The following is an 8412-nucleotide window of genomic DNA, read 5'->3' on the forward strand; positions in this document are numbered from 1 at the left end:
GTAGGGAAGCTGAGGTGGATGGTCACCCCCGTGTCCAAACCGAGCCACCCCTCTTGCTTCTTGATTTTCCTGCCTTACCCTTCCAGGACTCTCCAGACCCTGGTGCCCCCAGCCTGCCCGCTCCCGTCTCCCCACACACCTGGCGCATTTTATCCTGGGCTGGATCTCAAAGAGTCCTCCCAGAAGACTGAGTCGTGTCCTGGCAGCCCTCCGAGATGCACTCTGTCCAGAAGGAGGGGGGCGATCTCCAGGGACAGGGAGCTGCTCTGGAAATGACGCCCATCGCCAGAAAGGCGCTTTCCAATTGCAGCGGTAACCGCCCCGCTCCCCCACCGCCCCCCAGCCCCACCCCCTCGGGATTCAGAAACTAGAAAACGTGACTCAGGAAAGTGTTGGGAGGAATGTGGCTGAGAAACAGCCCTGGAGTGTGGGACGCATGGGGACCAGAACTGCTCGCTGTCGGATGAAGCAAGAGTCGGTCCCCGCCACCAGCTCCAACTCTTCTTGGGGCTGATCCTGGGGGAAGGACAGTCACCCCTGTACCGACAGGCACTTCTCAGTGGGAGGTGGTAATGGGCAGCCGGTCAGGCTGGGGCTTTGGGAAAGGACCCTGGGGAATGGAACACGGGGTCAAGGTGGTGAGAATTTACTGGCAAGTCTGAGGGCTGGACCCAGCGAAATTCTCCAGAACATCCTCCTGGCCCTGAAAGCCGAGACGTGGGGACACCTCAGAGCCCAGACCCTTTGGAACCTGAACATCCTGGCATCCGTGCATGCCATGCTCGTGCCAGCTGCACCCACTGATGCCCTGAGGTTTGAGAGGGGCACCCCTTCATGCCGTGTGGCTGGTTTATCCGCTTGCGACAGTCCAGTGGCCCATGGCCCTGTCCACGGCCCCCGCCTGCTGTGGGGAGGGGTGGGGAGCGGCCCAAAGAGCCTCAAATGTGGCTCTGGAACGCCTGGTCCCATGGCAGGGGGCTGCTGACTTCTGAGACTTCTCTGAGGTGAGGCCCATGGCCCCACTCCCGCCCTCCAACCCCCGGCCTGTGTGGGGGTCAATGTCACCCCCGACCTTCTTGCCCCTCTCAAACCTCAGGGCATCAGTGGGTGCAGTTGGACCGAGCATGGGGCGTGTCCCTCCCCCCCCCAATCTCAGAGGGCACCCAGGGAATTCCCAGAGGCCCCCTTTCAGCGGAAAGCATTACGATTCCGTTCTAGCCACCACATCCATCCAATCAATTCACACTTATTTTCAGGAGAGAGAACTGAAAATTGCACTTTGTTTACAAATGAAAGAGTTTCGCTTAGGTGGGCCCCCGGCCAAGGTAGAGAATTAGTCAGAAGCCCCCGCCCCCACCCCCCGTTCATTCTCCTGGATGGTGTTTTTAGTATTCTGTATCCCTTCTCAGGAAATGACAAATGTCCTAAATTCTCTGCAAATAGAATTGCTAATGGGACCAAAAAAAAAAAAAAACAGGGAGGGGTGGAGAGTTGGTGTTAATTGAACGGTGATTAAAAATTTATCTCCTTTCAACCCAAAAAGTGCTGTGTTAATGAACAAGCCGTCATATAAATAAATACCTTGCCCAGAAATCTCTAGCAGTCGAAGACCTAAACTAAATACTCATTTGTGAAACATAAGTATCGTTCAGCTGTGCTGAATAGATTTGTTACGCCTCTTTATAGCCCGGGACTGTGTCTTTGGCTACAGAGTGATGCGGAAGTTTCTGGATAAGGGGACCAGGCGTCATTGCTAAACCAGGACCCCATTGGCGGCTGGTGCATGTGTGTATGTGTGTGTGTGTGTGTGTGTGTGTGTGTGTGTGTGTGAGAGAGAGAGAGAGAGAGAGAGATGGGAAACCAAGGGGCCACCAGCGGAGGAGGAGACGGATGCCCCGTGCGTTGGTTGGTACGGGGGAGACGTGAAACACTCACTCGCAGGCAATCATCAGCCCAGAAACAGGGCTTATTTGCTCTTGAGACCAAAATCGGACCTTCTGGTTTCCCTGTCTCGTTTGGGTGTGCAGGGCTGGCTGAGGGGTACAGTGGCAGATCCAGATGCTTCTCCCACTCACCCGGTCATGTCCACACAATCTGTTTTGGTGTCTGGCCATCACAGGGGGGTCCGCGCCACCACTACCCGTCCAAGGAGATGCTCACAGGCACTCCTGTGACGAGGAAACGGCACGTGTACACGTCGATACCCTCCAAGCCTGACTGCGACACTCCAAGTGTTCGTGTGTGTGTGTGTGTGTGTGTGTGTGTGTGTGTGTGTGTGTGTTTCAAATCAAACTGTACATAATGTAAAGCACCTGTGAAAGACCAGGGGCACCTGGCTGGTTATCCATGGGCGATGTTTACAGAGAGGGCACCTTTTCTTTTTCCTTGTCATTTAAAAAAAAAAAATCTCTGTACTGTGGAGCATGAATCAAGCCATGTAGGATTTGGGTCTCTGTGCTTCGTTGCTCTGAAGAAAATCCGGGCTCGGGGTGTGGTCTGTTGTGCATGAAGGAAGATAGTGCTGCCCTGGAGAAGTGTGTGGTTTCTCCATTCCCCACCCAGGCACATTTCCCATCTCCATTCCTCCTCTTCTCCCCATCCAGCACTTGTTCCCAGAAGTGCACCCCCCCTAGGGCCAGGTAAGGGGCCTCTGCTCAGGGCTGACAGGGAGGCAGAGGGGAGGGGAGAGTAACCATGGGGGCAGGGAGCCGGTATCAGAGCTGAGTCTCGAACCCAGGACTTCGGGGTCCAGCCCCTCACTCGGTTCCTTTCTTGGCGTCACCCCAGGGTGCCCACCCAAGTACCTTGGGGAACAGAGCCAGAGAACCCCCTGGAACTTACCCTGGCTTTCTGGCCTCTTGCCTTAGACAGTCCAAACACGTCCTTGAATTCGATTTTCCTTGAAGCTCCCCACGCTTCTGCTTCTCAGTCCTGGAGAAGAGGAATTTTTTTTTTTTGGTCAAGGATCTACTTCCTGGGAAGAATCAACAAGAACAAAGGTTACGGTTTAAACAAACAAAAAACCCAAACCAAAGATGAACAACCTCAACAGCCCCTGAGCCAACCGTGTTCTCTCTCTCCAGAGCTCCAGGTACCAAAGGGCACCACCAACTGTCCCTGTGAGGCCTGCACAGGTTCAAGAGAAGCAAAGGGGATCAAAAAGTAATAATAATAATAATAATAATAAGCTTCACTTTTCATCTAGAAATTGAATTCCCCGATGAGAAAAATAAGCGAGAACCCATGCACTGCAAATGTGGAATCTATGTAAAAGGGCCGAAGTGATCTGCCTCTTAGCAGAAAATGAGGGTGTCTTGGATTCCATAATCCATCCCCCAGAAATTCCTCTTCTGGACACGGGAGTCCTTGTGGAGACTGTAGTTCACGGATTACAACCTCAGCTACTTCAGCCTTCAGAGAAGGGGGGAGAGGAGGCGGGCATGGGGCAGAAGGGCCCATCCGTCCTTCCCCCTTCCTGGGCAGGCTGCTGACATAGGGGCCCCTCATTGTCCCGTTTTCCCCCACTCCCATCCCTCTCTCCCCTCTCTTTTGTGACCTATCCTTCAAGGAAGGGTTGGGAGAAATCCTCAGGCGTCGGAAAACAGACTGTGACAGGAAAACGTGTTTGTTTGCTTTGTGCGTTGACTTGTGGGAAGCGTTTGCGATCATTCAGGGTACAGATGGTCAGGGAAGGGGAGGGAATTCCAGGTTGAGTCCCAAGTGCCTATGATTGTGGCTGGGGTGGGTGGGGGAGGGGAATTGTGGGAGGGCAGGCGGGAGGGAGGGAGGGAGGGAGAGAGAGAGAGAGGGAGGGAAACTTGCATCAGGTTTCCTTGAGAGGAAGTTGTGGGGTGGGGGACGGGCACAGAAGGAAGGAGTTTGTTTCAGGGTGAGGGGGTTATGGGGGCCCCTCCTTCTTCCCCCCCAACCCATTTTGCGTATGACCAGAAGCTTAGTTTTGTTTTGTTATTATCATATTTTTTTTTTTTGCTTCTCCCAAGCACCTGCCTTTGGAAGTAACACAGTGTATTTCCATGAGGGCCAGACCGAGAATGTGACCAACCTCATAACCTTAAGGATGTGAGTGGTTGTCTCACTTTACTGATGGGGAAAATGAGGCTCAGGTTGGTCCCAGCCTCATCAGCAACGAGAACTTGCTTTAAGAAAAAAATTTCTATGTGTTAGGCATATTCTTGAAGTGCCTGATCTCCATGGAGGTCAGAACCACCCAAGGGACAGAGAGAGGAGAGAGAGAGAGAGAGAGAGAGAGAGAGAGAGAGAGAGAGAGAGAGAGAGATGCTGCATTGAGACCCTCAAGAAGTCCGTTGCTGGTGTTTGAGCCTCTGTGGCAGACAGTGCCCCTCTTTCCCTCCTCCTCCTCCTCCTCCTCCTCCTCCTCCTCCTCCTCCTCCTCCTCCTCCAGCTCTGTCTTGGTGGGTCTTTGTGAGACGCTGCTGCCCCCTTGTACTAGCACCTGTTTTTTTTTCATTCCCTGGGGAGCTGCTCCTCCAGCTAGCATGTGCCTCACCTGAAATGCTCCCTTGCTAATCTCGCTTCTTCTTCTCAGTAGACATCAGGGCTAATTCCATGAAACATATGCAAATAATCTTTGCTCACGCATGCACACACGCGCGCGCACACACACACACACACACACACACACACACACACACACACACACTGCCTTGCGCTGCCTTCCCCCGTGTGCCATGCTCTTGAGCATGGCAAATATCCTCGGCAAGGTCGGGGTCTTTGCGGGTGGCGGCCCCTTCTGTGCCCTCCCCATGTTCGGTTATCTCTGCCAAGCAGACAGCATGAGGCTTAGGCGTGGAATGGGGTAGAGGAAATAGAGATTTTGCCTAGATTGGGGGGGGCGGGGCGGGAAGGTGTGTCTTCCACACTCAGAATGGCTACGGGTCAGCTAAGCATCTTGTTTTCGTTTGTCCCCCCCTGCTAGAGCTGTTCTACTTTCCTTTATTTCTTTCAAATGGTCTTAGAGATCCTTTCTTGGTCACTGAATCAGACTGACTCCCAGGTCACTGAGTGTGTGTTTGGTTCGCCCCCTTGACAAGTGCTGCATTGGAGTTTGCCGCTGAGCCCTTTCAGAGGTCCCCAAAGACGTTGTCGTCAGGTGGCAGGCGGGCCCACATGGAGCCTCTCATTCTCCCCCTAGACCGTGGGACCCTCTTTCCTGACATCTGTACTTAGCTGTAAGGAGCCAGGGCTGTGAGGTGAGGAACCAGCAGGCCCTATTCATAGGCAAGGAGATGGAGCTGGCATCCGAAGTGCTGTTTTTCTGGAAGGTTCTGGGAAGGGGTCCTTCTGGAGAGCCAGTGAACATGCCACGGCCATCCCTGGCCTTGTCCTTGAAATTTTCTCTAGCCTTGCACATCTTCCAGACTGGCAGTGAACGGTTTCCTAAGACAGATTATTTGGGGCTACGTGGAGGTCCCGCCCTAAGCTGTCACCTCTCTTGGGGCCCCGGGGCTGTGTGAAAACCAGAACCCCCTCAAGAACGATGGGGCTGGGAGTTCTCTCTTGTGTGAAAACCAGAACCCCCTCAAGAACGATGGGGCTGGGAGTTCTCTCTTCACCCGGGTTGTAGTCCAAAGCACATGACTCTTCAAGGAGCCCAAAGGAAAAGGGTTTGAGATGAGTCATTTCTCAGATGAACCACCCAGAATAAAGTGCCCGCAGCGTGCCAAAGCAAACAGGGCCAAAGTGAGAGGACAGTCCATCTACCCCTCTTCGAGGTTTGCTTTTTTCCTTTTTTCCTTCAATTTCAGAACATTCCTCATTAGCAGCGGCCCTAGGTCCTAACCTCTTCCAGTTAATTCTCTCTCATGCCTTTGGGAAGGATTGGAGAAGAGCTTTCAAAAGGGATATTAACATAACGCGTAGCCAATACCACAGCTGCCTTTTAAATTAATAAGGTTAATTGTTCTCCAGCAAACATAAGTTCGTCTTTGGCATTTTAAATGCTTCTCATTGATCTGACATTTTGCTGTTTCACGCTTTTAAAGGGCTCAAATCAAAGACTATTGATAGCTGAGCAAATAGTGAAGGTCCAGAAATATAAAAACATTGTCAGTTTTTCCATGGAAACGACCATAGCCTTTTGAATTCAATTGCGGTTTCTCATGAACCATTTAAGACTATTTAACATGTAGTGAATTGTTTCTAGTTTCAGTTAACCTGATTCAAATAAATAAGCGGTATTGAATTTTTAAAGATTAAAAAAATAAAGTCTTGAGCTGATTAGGTTTGTAGACACAGCTCTGGGGCCAGGACCACTAAGGGGGAAAAAATCAATTTAGAAATCAGAGGTTCAGGTAACTCTCTGGCATCAAATCCAGTGACCATCTGGAAACACGGATAGATTTGGGGAAAATGAAAGTGGTTCCTAATAACTTTCAGTTTTCCCCAAATTTCCCCTGGAAAGAATATCAACTGCCCTGTTCAGGTATTTTCTTTTTCTTTTTTCAAATGAGAAATAAGATCAAGAATTATATCTTCATAGAAGCTTCCGTCAACACATGACACAATTAACAACATGGCTGGGTATGACGTAGACACTTCCCAAGCCTGAGGGTTCCTAAAGATTTTCATATCGATTGTTTTTAACCTCCGAGTCTTAATCTTGCTCATTCCCCAGCTAAAAAAAAAAAATGTTCAAAGCATATCCTCGCCAAGTCCCGTGAGTCTAGAATCCACTGTAGCTTGCCACACTAGAATGTTTGTGTGTACGTGTTTCCGTATAGTATATATATTTCAAAGCCGAATATGCAGAAAGTCTTAGGTTCATTCCTGGGTAGCTTGACTAAGAAATAGATCATTCCAGGAGCCAAGGACGACGGTCTTCTTGGGCAAAGAGGAGAAACTCTTCATTGCTCACTCATGCCGTAAGCCTTCCCACATACCCACTCAAGCTGGTCATTATCCACAGGAGAGGAACTGAATAGAGCAAATGTTGAAGTTGATGTCTGAGTCCATTCTTCTCCCAGTACGTCTAGCATGGCCCACCATTTGTGGAAGGTGTCCATTCACGCTACATTCAGGCACCATCCAAAACCCACATCAGACCCGGCTTGATCTCTTGAATGGTGGGCGCCCGAAGCAAGCGGTGCGCCCGATTCGGTGGTTTTTCATTTGGGAATAGATGTTCACCTACCAACCGCAACAGTTAATACCTGTCATGTTTTAATCCACTGCATGAGGAAGTGCTAATAACTGTATTAAATATTTCCAAGCATAGCTACAAAATTACACGTTTGCTTAACACCTTTCTATGATAGAGGAAGTATATACTATGGTTGTCTTCTTGTAGTATGTCTTTAATTTTTGTTCAACGTGTTGCCAACTGTTTTAAGGAATGAGGTTTGAGATGCGTGTGCAAACCGATATGTACATAACTCCCGAGGCAACGAAAGTGCCCGATCATACGGTGTAAAAAATGTAAATACAGGAAAAATTTCATTTTTCTAATAAAGATAATTTCTGCCAATTGATATGAAAACGAGACACAGCCTCGTGGTCTTTTGTGGTCGTGGTTACTGATGGTGTGGGCTTTGTGTGTGGACCCAGGGAGAGTGAGTGGATCAAGTCCTCTTCACTTCGTGCACTGGAGGAGTAAGTGGGGAGCAGGGCGTTGGGAAGTAACCGACCTGGCTGCAAGATGTGGTATTCCCAGAACTGCATCTTCCTGTGCTGTGCCCCCATGGGCAGTCTCCGAGTGGGTAAGGCCGAGCTTGGCCAAGCCTCGTCACTTCAGATTCTGAGAGAAAGTGATGGTTCTCTTTCAGTGACATCTTCACTGGGCCATCTCTGACCATGCTATCATTGACTTCTTTTGAAGTTTATTTTTTAAGAAATTTAAATTAGGAAATAGAAGATACTAAAGATGGGTAAAACACTGGCTCTAGATTACAGAAGCAAAAATGGCAGTGCTATTGAAATAGAGCACTCTCTCCCATTACTTTTATCTTTTCATTAAACTTTATTCATTCTCATAACACATGGTTCACTTCTGGACAGTTTATCATAGCTTCATGTTCATTTGTTGTTTGTCCGTCTTCTTGACTCAATGAAAGCAAAGATCTTGTTCTTTTCATTCTCAGCTAAAGCTCCAGCGCCTTCAAAAAAGGTGTGGCTCACATTGAGTATTCAGTGACTAGTCTACTGGGAGGGAGGGAAGAGAGAAGGGGGAGGGGGAGGGAGGGAAAGAAGGGATGGAGGGAGTGAATGGAGGAAGGGAGGGAGGAGAGGAAGGAAGGAAGGAAGGAAGGAAGGAAGGAAGGAAGGAAGGAGGAAGAAAGGAGAAAGGAAGGGAAAGAGGGAGGAAGGAAGGAAGGGGGAAGAAAGGAGAAAGGAAGGGAAAGAGGGAGGGAGGAAGGAAAGAAGGAAGGAAGGAAG

The sequence above is a fragment of the Sorex fumeus genome, unplaced genomic scaffold, assembly GCF_029834395.1.
Source record: "Sorex fumeus unplaced genomic scaffold, SorFum_2.1 ptg000165l, whole genome shotgun sequence".
Classification (NCBI taxonomy): Eukaryota; Metazoa; Chordata; class Mammalia; order Eulipotyphla; family Soricidae; genus Sorex; species Sorex fumeus.